At 38.9% G+C, this 19,036-nt stretch overlaps 1 long non-coding RNA gene across 2 annotated transcripts; it reads right to left on the reverse strand.

The window, feature by feature from the left end:
• Positions 1–9,305: 9,305 nt before the first annotated feature.
• LOC134462574 (uncharacterized) lies at positions 9,306–15,156 on the reverse strand. Of its 2 annotated transcripts, none has more exons than XR_010037546.1 (2): positions 13,085–15,156; positions 9,306–13,013 (listed from the first exon to the last, which is right to left on the reverse strand). It is a non-coding gene; the product is annotated as an uncharacterized LOC134462574 (long non-coding RNA). The 2 variants fall into 2 exon arrangements; XR_010037545.1 differs by having other exon boundaries at positions 9,306–13,033.
• Positions 15,157–19,036: the final 3,880 nt, after the last annotated feature.

A 19,036-nucleotide genomic window follows, 5' to 3' on the forward strand; every position in this document is an offset into this window, starting at 1 on the left:
CTGCAAAATACACAAGATATTCTGTTAATATCTTGTATACTGAATACTTAAGCCTCTAATGTCAGTGCATCATTTCAGACAAACAGATTTTGACAAGAAGTCATCTCAAATCCTTTTTTAATCTTCTTCTCAACTTGCTTAAACACATTTTGTACTAGTGAAGTTGCCACCAGTCAGCCACAATTTGCTTCATGTATTTTACATGGGCCCTGGCTCATTTTTCGGTGTTCTCAACAACTACTACATCAGCTATATGCTATCTCAGCTAGGATGTTAACTCACCTGTAGAAGGCAGCAGTTAGTCTCACGGTGATCCTCAGCCCTCTCTTTTATAAAGAGACCCCAGTGGCCAGTCAGCAAAACAACCACACACTCTATTTGGGCATGTCCTTGATAACATATTCATCTGTGTAACAACAGGGGGATTTATTTTGGGCTGAAATATTTTTTCATACATAATCTGTCATTATCTTGCATTTGAAAATAATTCCTCTGTAACATTCATAATTCTGTGAAATCTCTCATTTATTCATTTCTGTCTTCTACCAAGTCACTCTATTTCATCCTAACCTTAATATATTTTAAGATGTGCTGGATACCAAGCATGGTACTAGTATAATGTTGCAGGGACTACATTTGTAAATGTAAATGCAAACTCTCTTGGTCAGCATTTCTTCTATTTACGTATGATACAAAACAAAATAGATATTTACAGAACAGAATTTGTTTTCAGTTCAAAACTGGCCAGTTCAAGTCGTGAGAAAACTACAAAATCACTGGTTATCATACCAAACTATTCTATAACTGGTAGGAGGTGAATTCATTTGACCCAACAATAATATCAATAAATGTAATTTGAATTACAAATTTGCATGCATAAATACTATGCCAGTGGCCAAATGCTATTTTAGACTTAATATATATCCATCCCTTCACAATACAGCCCTAATTTAATTGACTCCGCTGGATGCAAAAAGAAACAAATTAGTTTACAAGAACAACTAAGAAACCACACGCTTCAATATGTTGCATCTTATTTTTAGAGCTTGGTGAAAGTCAATCTGTGTCAGGCAAGCAACATTTGGCAGAACCTTCATCAGGATTCTGACACATGATAAAGGGACCCTATTCAACCAGTAATATTACACATGACACTCAGGTTAACAATGTTGAGTGTACATACAACAGCAAAATGCAAATGCTGCTGCACTAACCTGATAGAACAGACCTCTGTGTCTAAAACAAATGGAATTCCGAATCACTTTCCAGTGTCTGTACATGGGTGACTTTTTGGGGGTTTAGATATGTGTTCGCATGCACTAATAGGGCAACCAGTTGATTGTGATTGATAAAACCTACAATACAGTACAGCAGGGGAAAGCCTTAATTGGTCTTGATTCAAAATCCAAAGGAGTTAGATTGGCATGTAAATGTGGTCATGATCTGTTGCTATTTAGCTTAGTTAACCCTTAGCGCAGCACTATGGCTCTCTGTAATGTCATAGCAATGTTGTTATGATGTAGATAAGCATTTTCAGCAAGTGAATAGGGTCGCCGGCAACCCCTGCTGCAGTAAGAGGCTACGTATTATATTATTTTGTGATATAACACTATCACATAATTTTAAGGGTGCACTGTGTAAAATGGTGGCCAGAGAAGGTATTGCAATAATAATAATCATTGAAACTGTGCTGCCTATTGTCAAATTTGATCTTTTCATGAATATTTACAAATGAATAAACTAATATTTACCAGTATTACCAAATTAAAGTAAGTTTTGCAGCTAAAAATGTATATTTCTGGAAATTCAAAATGGCGGACAATGGAGAAGATCCCCCTTTTCATGTATGAAAAGTGCAATTTTTCCAGTCATAATGAATACTTACACAGTGCACCTTTAAGGAAATAAAACTTTCATACATCAAGGAGTATGTTGTGGGTGATCGATCAAGTAAAATAAGTACTGTTAGCTCCGGCAGCCTGTAGGGCTTGCTCCACTCACAGTAAGGAGCCCATTCTCTTGGAAAATCAACTACATGCTTCGTGGTGCCGCTACGATATAGCCTCATTTTTCGTAGTTGGGCAACACGCGCTGTCGTCAAGAGTGGGTGAGAGAGAGAGCGAGTGAGAGAGAGAAGCGTGCATTCCGGGAGGGGAGCGCTGTCGTTGTGTCAGCTTCATGCCATGTCTCCCTTCCTCCAACACTATCCCTAACCTTAACCCTAAACCTAACCCTAACCCTAACCTTAACCCTAACCCTAACCCTAAAACTTAACCCTAAACTTAACCGTAAATCACTTGTTTGAAATGTTTGATTACCGTCGTTTCCAGTTAGCCTTCACTCGCGCTTGATTGTTGACGTCCGTCAGCATTATTCATCCCCCCAGAACCAAACTACCCCAAATGTCAGTTCCCCCTTTTGTCGCCCAACCACGAGAAACGAGGCTATTCGTAAAGGCACCACGAGGCTTAAAGTTGATTTTTTTTCTGTTTTTCTCGTAAAGACTTCACGAAAGCAGTAAGACCGTTTTAGTGTAGTAACCACTTCTGAAGTGGTGGAGTGGGGCTATAACCGGGCTCCGCCCTAGTGGTGACGCAACACCTTCGGCTCAGCTACACACACTAGGGCCATGAGATTGTGTATGAGGATTCCGTTCTCACCACAGCGGGAAACTCCACCCACTTTGTCTGGAAAAAATCAACTGAGCATTTCCAACCGTCCTGGGTAGAGGCGTGTTCAAGGCAGTGACGTGGTTTAAGCAGAGACGTTCTATTGGGACTAAGAAATGTTTGGTTTAAACTTCGGCACAGCCCTCAACCAGTAGCAAGCCGAGGGAGGCGGGTTAACCAGGCCATTTGGAAACATTAATGGTTATAGTCCTGGTCAGACCAGAATCGCGGTACGTGATCTGAAGTCTATGAAAATCAGGCAAGTGAGGCTAAGCAGTGACTTCCTAGCTTCCAAAAGGTTTTCAGTTCATGATGTACCTACATTTTGTAAAGTGTTAGCACACAGGAGCGCAAACTAAAATATTAAACTTAGGCCGTCTTAAAAGTGTGTCCCCCCCTGATGTAATCAGTTTGTGTAACATATTATAGTGTATAAGCACACAAGATTTTATGCAAATCTGTCCATTCATTCATAAGTTAATGCATGGGAATGTGGGGCCTAGAAATCTAGAAGACTCTAGCAGCCGCAAATTGAATTTGCTCCCGGGGGCAGTCTAGTCGCTTTGGTCTTGGCAGTCTTTGGTTTGGCAGTCTGGTCGCTTTGCAAGGCTAAAATCGAAAGACGACCTGCCAATCAAATCGCGAGGAGCGAGATTGGGGCTGGGCTACCTAATGACGACAGAATCAAACAAATTAGATGGTCTGATAACCAATTAAAATGGGCATATGGGTTGCTTGGGTGGGAGTTACAAAATTTTCAAAGAAAAATGGCTGCCGTCCTTGCGACTTCCAACATGAAAGATTTTGCTTAATTTAAATAGCCTGAGTGATTATAAATGTTGTGGCTGCCACGAATTGATGTAAAAATGTACATTTGAACTTATTTTACGCAAATAGGTCACTCCACATTATCATTTTAATCACTTGATGTTTTAAGCTGGCTGAGTAAGCTAATGTTAGCATTTTACAGAACTAGACAGTCACAAGCTATTATTATTAGACCACTTTTTGTAGGTGTAGTAGAATGACATTGCGGCCGTTAAATGTTACTTAGGATCAAAACATGCGAGTTGTTAACCCATGTAGACATTGTGTCGTGATACTGAGTGGGTTATGTGTGCAAACAGCCGTCAGCTGTATGCGATCTCACTGGGTCTGGGCTGGAGGGACTGGGAGTCTGAAGCAAGCCGGCTGCCTACTGTATGCGTGCCGGTGGAAAGTAACAGCTGCCCCGCTAGGTAGCTCTCCTGGAACTATTGCCGTCCACACCCTTCAGTTTGCTGTGTGGGGATTCAGTGTGATTGGTTGTTTGCGCCATCCTATTGCGTGGCGTTGAGTCCCAAGGCATTTTGACAGACAATGATTATCCCGCCCACACGATTTCTGAGCTACACTAGACACCTGTCAGCGTTTTACTGTAGAGGCTTAGCTCGCTAGGCTAACCATTGGTCTAAAGATCCTTCACATCAAGTTTTGTAGAAATTAATGAAAAATCATTATTTTAAAAACAAGGGGAGGAGAGGGTTTTTTGTATTATTTGAACAAGGATTCCAGGAATTGTTTTAATTGGAAGTATGGTTCAAAAGTTACAAGGTGGAATGCACCTCCAACTTTGACCAGTTGATAGTGCTAGAGAGTTTGAGATGAGGACAAGAAAGAGCAACTTTTTACCATACAGTTCTATGGACAGCAAGCCATAGATGTTTGAGAAAATATAAAATGCTGGAAATGTATCTTGCCTTGCAAACCATTTTGGGAGGATTGGTTCTATTAACGTTTCTATTATTTTTTTTCCATGTATTGAACATTTTCCAAGCATTTCCATGCATTGATAGGTGAGGTGTAAGAGAGATATTGGGTGTTGATTTTCACAACTCTATCTCTCACTGACACCCTTGTAAGCATGTGGCTGCGTGACAGGCTCTAAACTTGGTACTATGGCGGTGTCCAATTTGCTGAGATTGCTCCTGGATCATTGCCATTAGATTTGAGAGGACCCCCCTTCGGAAACTGTATGTGATACATGAGAATGTTTATCTCGCCATTAAAGGGACACTGTGTGAGATTTTTAGTTGTTTATTTCCAGAATTCATGCAGCCCATTAACTAATGTGACCTTTTTCATGAATACTTACTACCAGCATCAAATTCTAAGTGTTCATTATGACTGCAAAAATTGCACTTTTCATACATGAAAAGGGGGATCTTCTCCATGGTCCGCCATTTTGAATTTCCAAAAATAGCCATTTTTAGCTGCAAAAATGACTGTACTTGGGCCATACTAGAAAATATTTGTTTATTACTTAGTAAGCTTTCATGTAAAGATCAAATTTGGCAATAGGCAGCCCGGTTTCAATGAGCAGCATAGTTGCAGTACATTTTTTGACCATTTCCTGCACAGTGTCCCTTTAAGCATGATGCTACAGAGCAAATTTTATTTCCAAACCTTGGCCAAGTCTCAACTTTGCTGACCTTTTGGTGATTCTGGGTTGATTTACCGTATTTACCTGTAGAGGTGCTTGGTCTTTGAAGTGCTTGAATAATCTATCATAATTTATATTTAATCATAGAAATCATAGAAAATACAGTATAATCTGTATGAATATGCGGTACACTGAATGTCCATATTAAGGTGAACATAGTCAATACAACTGATACATGACAAATGAATGTATTTATATAGAGTATGTGATGTGAGATGTGCATTTCTAAAAGTAAAAGTGTCAACTGCTTGGTCAGCTTCTCATCTGTGTTTCCATCTCACTAAATCACGTTCTCAAACTTGCACAAGTGTATTGCATTATAAGATGTAGTTTGCATGGGAAGGTCTGTGTGTCACGGGATGCTGCTGGGTTTCTTACTTGCTGCAACAGCTGCTAGTTAGTGCAGCATAGAGGCAGAACATCCTCTTCAACGTGGAAAGGCAAGTGTTCCTTACTTCTGACTGAAAACATTAGATCCTATATGATACAGCAATAAAATTACTGATGTAGGATGTTTAATTATGAGTAAGTGTTGATTCATTCAATTGGGTGTTTTCACAACTTGAGACATGTTCTATAGAATTATGTGACTTGCAAGAACAAATAGTAAAGTGATGGGAGGCTTCCGTACGTCACAGTAGAGTAGGTTTGGATCCACATTGCTACAGTTATTTTTGTATCAGAGGCTTGTCTCAGGCTGCACTCATCGTTCCCTATAAGGACAATATAGGTCTATTTTTAAGTCAGCATGTACTTTTATGTTATTTGTTGCATTTTTAAATGGCGCTGATTGATTTCAGTTTGGTGTTTGAAGGAGAAAAACTGATATTTTTCAAGCTCACTCATGTTTATTAAACAGTGTACAGCATGTCTTCGTCTTTGTCTTGGAGTGCTCATTGCAGCTACAGTATACTTGATGTTTACTACTCACGGAGAGGTCAAAACTATTTGTACTGCATGTTTACTCATTCCCCCGCCGACAATTTGTTTTCATGCTACTGTACTCCAAGCCCTGACAAGTCTGTAAAAACATTGTGCATGTGAGTTCAACCTAATTTTTTACCCAGTGCTGTCTACTGTCAATTTGTGCAAACACGATTACAGGCTTTGGAGGGAGCTGGAAAATTCTAAATCTTTTTCTGACAGGCTAGTTCATGTACTGTAGTACTTTCGTTTTATTATATACGGCGCCTATTTCGGTTTAAACAGGAATACTCTAACACTTTTCATGTTTTGTTTTGTAGCATCATGTTTCTTGGATCTGGCTTGTTGACCTGTGACTGGGATGTCAGCCAATTCATGATGCTCCTCAAGCTCATGTTTTGCCTGGCAGGTGAGTGTTTCTATGACCTACTTTCAATATGCATATATTATTCACCTCTACCCATGAGATTTTGTTGTGTTTTGTCATTTTTTTTATTCGTCAAAATTACTCAAGCCGCGGTCTGTGGTGATTCTTGGGTGTACAGTAAATCAGTCTTTTGTCACCCCTTCTATCAGTTTCTTGATGGAATGATGCAGTAAAAGAAACAAAATGTTCATAATATGGTTATAATATGTTTTTATTATTATCATTATTATTATTATTATTATTATTAATAATAAAATTAATATTAATAATAATAATAATAATAATAAATAGCCACAACAAAAGCTTTGCATATTATTGTCATATTCAGAAGTACTGATGACTTATTATGAACAAATCAGGGGCCCACTAAACAAAGAAGTGTAATTTAAATCGTAACATTCAGTGAGTCTTGTGGTAGTAAAAGGGCTAAGGACTAAGAACGTTTTAATTAAGAGGGTAGGACACTATACATTCATACTTGATTATGTCACTCAATTTATCTCACAAAAGGATGGTTCTCATGTGGTTTGGTCTGTGTAACGCTTTGCAGTGCATTGTTTCGCTTGCCCCATCTTCTGACACAAATAGAAAATTGATTTGTCATTTCAATTGTTTTTTTTTCTGGTATACTTGGCAAGTGGGAAATTGGATTAATTGTTGTGTTTAGATGTTTTTAAGCATGCTTGTTGCAATGAAAAACGGACCTTGTTTGAATTAAAAGCTCTTTTCTGGTTCTCCAAAGTACACAACAACATGAAACACGATCCGAACACAAGTTAAGTATGAATTATGGGATATTAAAATATGAAAAATTGAATATCAAAAAAGTTATATTTAAAAATAGCCAATATTGTCTCCAAGCCTAGGCTGCATGTCATGAACAACACCTGAAGTGCTGGTGCTTGGTTCCTTGGTTATCATTTCAGAGATACAGTAATGTGATGTAAAGGTTGAAATGAGTTGTAGTTAAGTAGTTATAGTAGTAGGTCTAGTACGGGGGTGTTTGTATTTTTTATTTCCACATGTGATTTGTGTGGGTAACCTGCTTCATGAAGTAGAACATTTTAAGTAGCCACAACTAATAAAGAAATATGAGAGTAAGGTGTCACATGCTTGTGGAGTTGGAAGGCCATAGTTCCATGTTATATTCATAACTGTATATCATGTACCATACCTGATTCATAGTCTGTCAATAATGACCTCTTTCTTCAACCACACTCCAAAGTAGACAATAGCTGTTCTTAATTCAGACAATGGTAGCTTAATTCATCACTGCAATACATGCAATAACTTAATAAACAACTCATTGACAAATTTTCAGATTTTTATTACTGGTACAAATAATTGGTCCAACAGACTTATTCAAAACAGCACAACATGTTGACCAATACATGAAATTATGAGGACTCAAAGAAGGCATTGACATTGTAGTGTGTCTTACTTGTAAGATTACAGTTAACACATTGTGTGTTGACTGGTGAATTTTGAATATTCATGGTAAGATGGGATGACATGACAAAACCTCTGTTCACATCAGCTAGTTGAAACACTTATTGCATCTTGCCATACATGCTCTTCTTGTGGTATGTTGTGGGACTGTATTGCCCTATAGGCGGAGTGATCTACACTAATCTAGCACACTAATACACTGTATTCTGTAATGTGTCAGGCAGTTCAGTAAGCACCTCGAGTAAACCAACATTAATATCTCTGAGACTCATCATTGTCTGTGACTTTATTCTTAATAACACTTGAGCTCTGAATTTACAAATGGTTTCAAAGTAGCCATATCCGTGAATGGGCAGACCAATGCAAGATGTTGTAGAAGGTGATCATCCCCAGGTAAAATGACCACAGAGGATTGGTCATACCGGCTTATAGAGTATTTGAAACCAGACTTTATTTACAATACAATACAACAATAGAACATGTATTTACAGTATATAGCACAGTATCACAATTATGAAGTTGAATTCAGAGCGCTTTCAAAATACACATACACACATACACATTCTTACATTCACACACCAGCTCTGGAGGCTGCCGCATAGTGCCACTTGTAGGGTGGCAGGGCTCACGTGAGAAAGTGCACACATGCACACACACAAACAAAGACAATAATAAAAGTCAGTTTCTCCTGTGGACAGTTGTCTTCTCTGCTACCTTTCCTTTGTTGCCTTATTAGCTCGGCAGGTGTTGCATACTGGCGGCAATTTGAGAGTTAGTGCCTGTTAGTATTGGCACCCCTTGATTTTATTTACAAAATGTGCAATATATCCAGAAATAAATGGAAATAAACACAACTTTTACCACCAAGATCTTTTAATTGGAAGTTCGAAGATATTTAGGATAGATTTTTCTTTTTCCAAATGAATTTCAAAGAAAAAATGTAAAGAAATATTGGCACCCCTCCTTAATATTTGGTTGCATTTGGGTGCAATGACAGCCTCCAAACATTTTTGTATTCATCAACGGGCCTCTTGCAATTGTGTGGTTGTATTTTAACCCACCCTTTCTTTGCAATGTTTTCATCATCTTGTCTTGATGAGTATACAGTAGGATTCTTTCTCCTAATGACAGATTTCACATTCCCCCCAAGATTTTCAACTGGATTTACATCCGGAATCATTGCTTGCTATTTTAGAATAGTGTTGTTTCATTTTACAACCATTCCACTGCCTACAAAAAAGAGACCCTGTGTAAACTCCAAGTAACATATAATGACTGCCTGAGGGTATTGCTGAAAAAGCCCAGGAGTTGCAGTGCTAGTAAAATATTTTGTGACTCAGGAGTGGACTATGTACTGTACTTTACAGGCTATTTGAGGAAGCTAATGTTTAAGTTCCTGTGTCGTCTGGATAAATCTGAAAACTGTATTGTAATAATTCTCCCAGGTGCCAGATGCAGCTCTGTCAGATATCAATCATATGTGGAAGCATTGATATGACTGCCTTTAAGACTGTCACGACAGAGGGTATGTTTGTATTTGCTTTGGCTTCATTGCTTGTTTTTTTTTCTCTTCCTTTTCTTGTCCTGCCTATTTTATGTATATGTTGTGTATCTGCCTATTGGGCTAAGAGCATGTAATAAAGTTCAACCATCACTGTGCTTTTAGATGTGTGCTATGGGTTTTTCTCTTGCTGGAGTGCACATGATCTTCACCTCAAACCAAGTGTTCTTGCACAGGGTTAAACATTGTCCTGTGATACCTGTGACGCCTGTCATGATACCTGTGATGCGGTCAAGGCCTTTTGAGATGACCTTTTATTGGAGGTCTTGTTTTTGAAAACAATTGTATTTCGGGTGTCACCAGACAGCTCCCTTATCTTCATTCATTGGCTAATGTATGTCCTATGGACAAAATCAATCTATCAAAGGTGATTCCCATTTGTTATTTATCATATTTGCGTCAAATTAGGTTTCCAGGAGCTCCGGGAGCTTTACCTAATTTTTTTTCTCTCATAGTTCAGTCTTTAATGTTGTTGATCATTTTCATATTTTGTATCAACCACAAGCTACAGGTATCTACAGTACAGTAAAATCAAGGTTGACATGATTATTTGTTTGAATTTCTCCTTTTTGAACTCCTTTATGTAACCCATAATGTTGTGCATTGCAAACATTTGAGCAAAACTGTGCTCTTAGTCTTACCCTGCTAATTGAATCTTCACACTTCACCTTACTGGTGCAATGTTTTGTCCAACCCCTGTAGGTGACTTTTTTATTAAACAATTACCAGTAAAAAAAAAAAAACCCTCCCTATTTATTATGATTGTGTTTCGAATTAAGAAATACCAATCTTGGTGACATACCACCAATAATTCAATTTACCATTCAAAGCACCAAAGTTGTTACCAAGATCATTACTAATGCTGCTCCATGTATCACCCACAAAATGGTTCTTTAAGACCACAATTGGTGCATTAGCGAAGTTTGCAAAAAAGCTTTAAAGAGCTAGTTGTGCTGAAAGTTACACAAGTGGCCCATTGTTTTTACAGCCTTCACCATAATGGCAAGATCTGAACATTATTGTGCATTCAATGATTGGAAATCATGGTTATACAGGAGTTTGTGTGAATTAAAGTACATTTTGTTGTTGTTTAACTGAATACAATCATCACATTCATTTAACTGTTGGTTAATTCTTACAAGCCACTGTTTGTGAAGTGAAGAGATGTAGAGTAGAATTGCCCTGCCGGGACTCGACGGCAAACCTTCTGGCATACCAAACTGGGGCTCTGACGGCTACACTAAAGAGCCAGACTTACTGGCATGACAATCAGAACACACCCACAACCCTAGAGATGATCGATATGTATTTTGAAAATGAAAAATAAATATTCAAATGCAAAATAAACCACTACAAATGTGTTTTGTAACTTATATAGTGCGTTTGACTTTTAGTTGAATTGTATTTGGAAATACTTTGTGGCGTATTTTTGCTCATCCCTGTTAGCTTACACTAAATGCAAAAAAAACAAAAAAGTTATCATAGTACGCTTCAAAGTCAAACAGGATTTAAATGTAATAGCACCTCTTTTAATTATGTCAATATTAGGCCTGTAAAGGTACACTGTATTGTATTTGTACCGAACCGAACAGACCTGTACCGAACCGAACAGTGCTGTACCGAAAGGTAGTTCGACAGGCAACTTTGTTCATGTTTTTACATTATGCTGCCACTACATGCAGTGGCTCATACAGAACACTGAGAGAGAATGCAAGAAAAAAAAACCAGGTGTAGGGGCTTGTTCTTTATGAGACTTTGAGAAAAGTTCTATTTCTTACACTGAAATCTCCGACCCAAAGTAGCAGCTTGAATGTATTTTCCTTTAATATAATTATACTGTACCGAAAATGTAGCAAACCGTGACCCCAAAAACCGAGTACCAAACCGTGATTTTTGTATACCGTTACACCCCTAGTCAATATGTTTCTGCCATAATTATAATATCATTTAATTATAATGTCCAAATGTTTTTGTCAAACATTGAATAACAATAAAACTATTACATGAAATTATTCATATACACATTAATTGTGTTCACAATGATGATCCTTTCCTCAACAAAAAGAAAATGTTTTTAAAAAACAATTTGGGAGGAGACCGGGGAATGATTGAAAGCTGCCTACTTCTCCCGCCTTCTCTGAGATTTAATCCCTCCTGCTCATTCTCTTGTCATGCGCGAAGGCTCTCGAATTGTACCTCCTCCTCTCCATGCTCCTCCATTTCACTAGTGGTCCCACTATCTCGACTCTATACACACAGGGAGGCAGGAAACCCCAGGGCTGACGTGAGGCATAGGCAGAAAAGGCAGTCGCCTAGGGCACCAAATATCTCGGGGGCACCATAAAGCCCAAAGGTCCCACAGAATTAGAAAGCAAATAAAACATTAGACCTTACATTGACAATGTTGTCATGGGCACTCCGTATATGTAGGTAATAGATCTGTATTCAGTCAGATCAGACGCTAATGTCTAAATGCACAAAGGATAAGGGCATGCTCGCCTAGGGCAGTGGTTCTTAACCTTTTTTTCTTAAAGCACCCCCCTACCTGTGCCCAAGTTAAGCCGCGCACCCCCAACCTCCCAAACTTCTACACGGTATACGTGTAAAAGATGATTTAAGTGATTAATTACTAATTATTCTCGCATTAGACACCAAATGGGGACCAAAACATGATACATTTGGTTTGTTTTGACCTAATTAAAATGTTCCCAGCTCAATTTTGGTCATTACCTAAACACAAACAAAATTCCGCGCACCCCCTGGAATCTCTGGCGCACCCCCAGGGGGTGCCCGCACCCCAGGTTAAGAACCACTTTTCTAGGGCACTAAATGGACTAGAACCAGCCCTGGGAAACCCAATCTGGCAACACTGTAGGAGGCTAGGAGTAAATCTCATGCGGCATGATCTCCAATTAAAGCATTCCAGGACTGAGGGCAGCTATCAAACATGCTTTCCTGTACACCAATCAAAGGGCAAACTAGTGATATATATTGTGAAATATGCACTGTATACATATATGCTGCATTTTCATGAGCAATCATACTTTTGTGAAAGTTGCATATGTATGGACCCGTAACGCTACACTATAAACAGTATAGAGAAGTAATTTAATACAACCATACATTTTGAAGTAGGCTGAGACAAAATGCAAAATGAACAAAATAATAGACAGAGGCAAACATCAACATTACGGTAAGAATCATTCTATTACATTGCAGGCAACTCAGAAAAGGGTCTGAGAGACTTATCCTGAGAGACTTATCCTTTAATCCAAACCACTGGTCATTTGACATTGACTCACTATCCTCACTGCCATAAGGCTCTGACTGTTCCTTAATTTCAAGTTGTAATGGCATGATGCCTTTAGTCACCAGCCACATACACACCTGTTTCATCAAAGGGTTCAGTCTGGGCCTCAGTTTGCTCTCTCATGCTTGCAGAGGTAGAGGCCTACAGACCAGAAGCCCTTCATTTCAGCATTTCTTGGCAATACCATGGGACTGTGAACAAAAGAAACACTCTAAAGAGACCAAATAATGAAATAATGGTTAAATAATCAATGTTTCTTTACCTTGTGGCTTCCATCAGCATGATTGGTCTGAAGAGTCTCCCAGACCTTTGCATGAGTATGAGTGTGATACTCTGTTACAGGACTTCTCCGAGGCTGCGGCTTTATGTATCCTCACTTGAGCCCAGTCAGCAAATCGGTTCCTACTTGATTTGGGCATGTGCTTGCTGCTCTCTGGTTTCCACTTGGGATTGTTGTTATTTATGATTAATTGATACTGTGTTTACTGTCTGGTATGCTCTGGATTTGAAAATGAAATACAGTCTGAAGACGTTGTGTACCACTAAACGGGTGCCTTTGCATACTCTTTCAGTTTTCTGGCAATGCACTGGGGCCTGAATTAGATTTGGCTTAGCAGTATTACAAGGATCTTATTGCAAGTTTCCAGCAAGAGTACACATGTAAATCCTTTAAAATAGCCCTAAATGTGATGTCAATTTAAAGGGGAAAAGGCCATTTCAGCAAGCATCATACGTCTCTATTCTTCAATTCTTTGTGTAGTTTTTGCATATTATTCTGGGCTGGAATCTCTTCTCTTCCCTTCCATGCCTTATAATTCAGATGTTGCTAATACTGAGTACAGCACAACACAGCTGATGGTTATTCTATGTATCTCATTTTGTGGTCAGGCCTATAGTGTTGTCATTGGGTGACATCAGAGATCGAATTCAGGTGTGGGTGTGGCACAGCGCGCTGGTGCACCTGTCTGGTGGGGACCCAGATTCAAGTAATTTCCCAGCACTTCACCGTCTTACTCTATCTTGTTTCCTGTCATTTCTTCACTGTCCTGTACATTTAAGGTTTAAAGGTCAAATTCTACATTGGAAATACATACAAATGGAAATTTAATACAGGTAGGCCTATTAAACTTTGGGCCATAGAATATATGCATTCATCCGTGTTTTTTTGCGTGGTCACTACTTTTGGGTTGGTCGGGTGGGTGGATTTTCACCAAATATTGTGTGCTACTCTATAATAGCTACATAGCCTGATTAAACTAGATGCATCAAGGCTTACATCCATTTGCATTTGTATAGAAAGTATTTACTTAACCGTAGCAATAATGGTAACTAGAAAAGTGCTCAGAGACCGCACCTCCGCCAAGGCAGGTCATAGATTGCAATTCTAGCCTTTGTCAACATATTCCTGCTATCAAAATGTCAAAATGACACATTCATGGCAGTGTTCTGTCATTTGCAAGCCTTAAGAATACAGTACAGTTATTAATGGATGATGGTTCTTAAACTTAAAACGAACTAACAGACATGCACATCCACATGCGTGGACCGAGATGAATAGCGTAATGAAACATAAAAGCACTGAGTCTTAGACGCTGGCCTGTTCAGAACTTCTGTGTAACATCAGCGCAGCACGACATGTAGGCCTACATCATTCACGGCCGTAAAGGCTATATGACGAGTGTTTTTCCCCCACGATGTGGGTATATCTTTGGCTTAAAGCTATTTCAATCCAAGCTGCCAGCGCTTCTGTTCTCTGGACAGGCAAGCCCCATAGTCTCCTGTGATTATTTAATATCAAATAGTCGGATACGCATCTTTTGGGGCTCATGAATGTCAGAGAAGTTTGATGCATCAGCGGGCATTTGGCATTGACGAACTCTGAGGGTGCACGCAAAATAAAATGAGCTCTAGTGTTGACTGTTCATCGCAGAAACCCTATTTAGATCCAGTTTTAACGGCAGCTGGCATCCAAAACGTTGCAAGACAGTCCGTTATCCCCTATACACACCGACCCTGTGTGAGGCCGTGAGAGTGCGGCAGTAGGGGATATTCACCAGTGTGCTCAGTGCTCAATTCACCTCGCGCACCCTGTGGCAGTCCGTGAAATAGCAGTGAACGAACACACACAGTCCACACACAAACCCAGGCGATCACATAACCTACTTGGCGGACGTAATTATAATGCTGCTTATAGAACAGAAGGCTGATTACAGGATGCATGGACACATTGCATTTGAGCAGAATTAGTTTTTCTATTAGTTTAGGTTTTATTGGTTTATGTTTTCTTGTTTGATTAATTGGGTTTTTTGTGTGTTTGTTTTATTTTTTTCCTGTTTCCAGCCTCATCTGAGCTTCCTCAGCTCTCAGCTTGTTTACGTGTAACTATATGACGTCAGCCCATTCCTGAGCCTCCTCAACCTCATGAGGGAGGTGAGTGTCTCTCTGCTCTTCATGAAGTTGATTGAACTTGAATGTCTGAAGCTGTCCTCAAAATTGTACATTAATGATCATATATTCTGTTCCTCTGCACTTATATAGTCACAATAACATCCTCAACTAAATTCCTTGAATCCGTGGGGGTCAGTCAGTGCCTTGTGATAAGTCGGATTATGTGTTACCCTTGAACTGTCATGAACCAAGATCAGTTTGTCTAAATCAAGGACTTAATTACAGCTTGCACCCCATTTTCAAAATTGTTGCCTGTACTGCTTAAATCTGCCCTGTAGTGCAGTATTTATGAATCGCTAAATGAGACAAGGTAACCAATCAAAGATGTCCTTGATATCTCCTGACAAAAGAGCCATATGATTACGGTTTGGTTATGTACAGTATTGATTTACCAGTTTATACAGATTATGACATTTACAATACCGGTACCTTATATAGTGTTGATGGCATACAGGTTAACTTGACACTGATATTGATATTGATATTGATATTGATATTTTTGATTGTATTCATTTACTATATTAATGTGTGAGGAGTAATGTGCCGGTGAAAAGTTTTCAAGATTGCTTTGGATATGTGAAGAAGAAACAAGTAGTCTGAAGAAATGAGCCATCTTTTAAAAGATGTGTCTGGACCTGCCAGTGTAACCTGCTGGGTCTCTGAAGGTCAGACTGGGCTTCATGTTATCTGTCTCCATTTACTGCCGGGGGAGCACACACACACACACACACACACACACACACACACACACACACACACACACACACACACACACACACACACACACACACACACACACACACACACACACACACAAACATCAACCTGGAAAGCATCTAGGGTAGGGAAGTAATACCGCCTTACAAGATTTAAGAACCCATGTATCAGTCTGGTAAGCAAGTGGCTGCCAGACAGGTTCTAAACTTGGTTCAGGTGAGCCTTAATACACGTGACATGTGGAACCGGGCGTTTATATTTCAGCGAATCTGTACTGCAATTACACCACAAGGAGAGCAGTCAAAGACTTGTTTTTTATACCGTACTATTCCTATAAAACTATTGCTTTATTGCCATCACCAAGGAGGTTATGATTTTCCCCTGGGTTTGGGTTTGTTTATTTATTTGTTTGTTGGATTGCTAAATAATTATCCAACACATGCACTGTAGTGAAGTGGGGTAGAGTTACCCTGCTGGGACTCCACTGAAGCTCTGACCTCTTCACAAAGAGCACACTCACAACACCTAGTGATGGTCACTCCATCAACACTGTCTTCTCCTTTGGGAAGAGGGCTCGTGCTTTCTAACACTCTTAGTGTTCCTCAAGAATCTCCCACCAACCTCCTGGTATTCTGAACTGCTTGCTACAGCTTCAATACCTGACCTAATTTGAGTGGAGGCACTTGATGCCAACCCCTGTAAATGAAAAAGATCTGTGTCTTTTTTTAGACTTGGATTGAAAGTCAATCTGGTTTCGGAAAGCACGTAAGCAGAAAAGTCCACATAAGGGTTGGGCCATATGATTAATTGAACATCATACAAGCAATAAGTAGGGCAGTCGTGGGCAAGCAGTTTGGGAATTTGTGTTCTGGGTTGTAGGGTTACAGGTGTAATTCCCTGGATGAGGGCATAAACAAGTGACACTCTACCCCATATATCTCTGTGATTTAGATACCCTGAGCATGGTACAGAACAAAATCATCACATCTGAAAGGGGAAGAAGCAGGGCTTATTTAATCCCACCACTTTACAGTCAATATAATATATTTATTACACACTCCCTTGCCATTCAATATAGTATATTTATTACACACCCCTGTGTCATTCAACACAATATTCTGTATGGTTAACATGCACATCATCTGTGAGAATGTTACAGATGCAGGATTGTCATTCCAGAGAAGCTTTGCACTTCTAACCTTTCGTTAGTGTGCTACATCCCATGGCAGGCAGCAAAGTCACTTCAGAGAAACGTTTCACCCTGTTTCAAGTAGATTACCTATTGATATGCTTTTTGAAAACATTTGTTTCTAAGTTTAAAAAAAAACATATTGTTCCTTCATCAAGAAAATTATACTTTTTCAAATACGTACATTTCACTTCATCCATTACATTACACTTCGTGACAGACATCATAAATCATTTTGTCTTATAAAACAGCTATGCATCTAAAATTGTGTTCCCATACACATACCAGCTGTCACATAGCTACAGCCATAACATTACTGCACTAAATTTTGCTACCAAAGGTACTATACCTATAACTTGAATGTGGATGTGTATGGTTGTGATTTGTGTGGTGGGTTAGGTGTGTGTGTGAGGTTTGAGTAGGATGTACTTGTGCTCATCTTATATCTTTATCTTCTTGTTTTAATGATTTATTGCTTCTCCGAACAAGGGCTGCTGAATTCCGTTGCACTTGTTACAATGACAAAATAAAAATATATTCTATTCTATTTTATTCTATTATATTCTATTCTATTCTATTCCATTCTATCATAGCACTATAATTCGCTCTTTCCAGCAGGAGCACAGATGGTCATTTGTAAGAAATATAAAAGTGCTCATTCAATATGTACCATTAATCTTCTTGAAACAGGATGAAATGTAGCATCACTCTGCTGCCCTCTATGGGCTGTAATGCACTAATGCAAGTTTGGAGGTGCAACACGTCTCTGGAATGACATTCCCGCATCAGACTAGTCTGGTGCTGAAAACAAACTACTTTGTTCTATTGCTATAAAATAGAAAATGGTAAAATAGTAAAATGATTACTTCCTTAGGATTTATTTGATTAGTCGTTCAATTGCTTGATTGCTTGGGCAAATACAGGTCACTGAAGCTGTTTTGCTGTGAGATGTTAGTCAGAGATCTTGTGAGATGTTAGTCGGCTATTAGTCTGTTTTGAGGGGCACCCTTGCATTTGCATCATTCAATTTCTTAATTGAGCTATTTAAGAAGTGGGAACAGTATACCGGTATATGTGTACAGTATATTAGACTCGTATATACCTATGTTAAAAATGAAACTGTGACAATGATAATGTGCGTCCTATGTTCTACAGTAGCACAAGGACTGCCTAAAAACTGTTCTTTCAAAAAAATCTTTTTTCATCCACTTATGACTCAATACTGTTTCACTGCATATTAGAGATGAGAATAATTCAGCAGTGCGATGAGTAATTTGACGGCTGTATTTGACAGTCTTTTGGGTTAAATTTATATATCTCCAAATTGAAATACATGAACACATTTTGGAATGTTCGATAAGAAGGGTGTTAAACAGCAGCATGTGACATTTTTGTGACAATTTTGTCACATTATTTGTCAAACACAAGGCAGCACAAATTGTTTTTATATATACAAACTGTTTTTTAAGGAATTTACATGTACGCTGTATAGTACTCTATGTTCCTCCTTTTTGCTTCCTTTTTAAATGCTTTCTCCCTGTTCTAAACCACAACAATAAGAAGTCATGGCTGATTCTCTAACTATATCAGTATTTTTAAAATGTACGTACAAGCTCATTCTTAGGTCATTTGTTATTATATTGTCTGTTCCTTTTCACAGCTCCAGCTTGTTCATCTGAAAGTCAATGATGTTAACACATTCCTGAGCCACCTGCTGATGAAATCTGGATAGGTCAGTATTCACATGGTCCTCGCGATGTTTTTCTACTCGACTTTGATCTTGATTCGTATGTGTTTCTTTCAGTGTTCATTATGTGCATTGTGTGTATTATGTGTGTGAGCTACTTGACACCTCAATTT

This window comes from Engraulis encrasicolus, chromosome 14 (genome assembly GCF_034702125.1).
Source record: "Engraulis encrasicolus isolate BLACKSEA-1 chromosome 14, IST_EnEncr_1.0, whole genome shotgun sequence".
In the NCBI taxonomy this organism is placed as follows: Eukaryota; Metazoa; Chordata; class Actinopteri; order Clupeiformes; family Engraulidae; genus Engraulis; species Engraulis encrasicolus.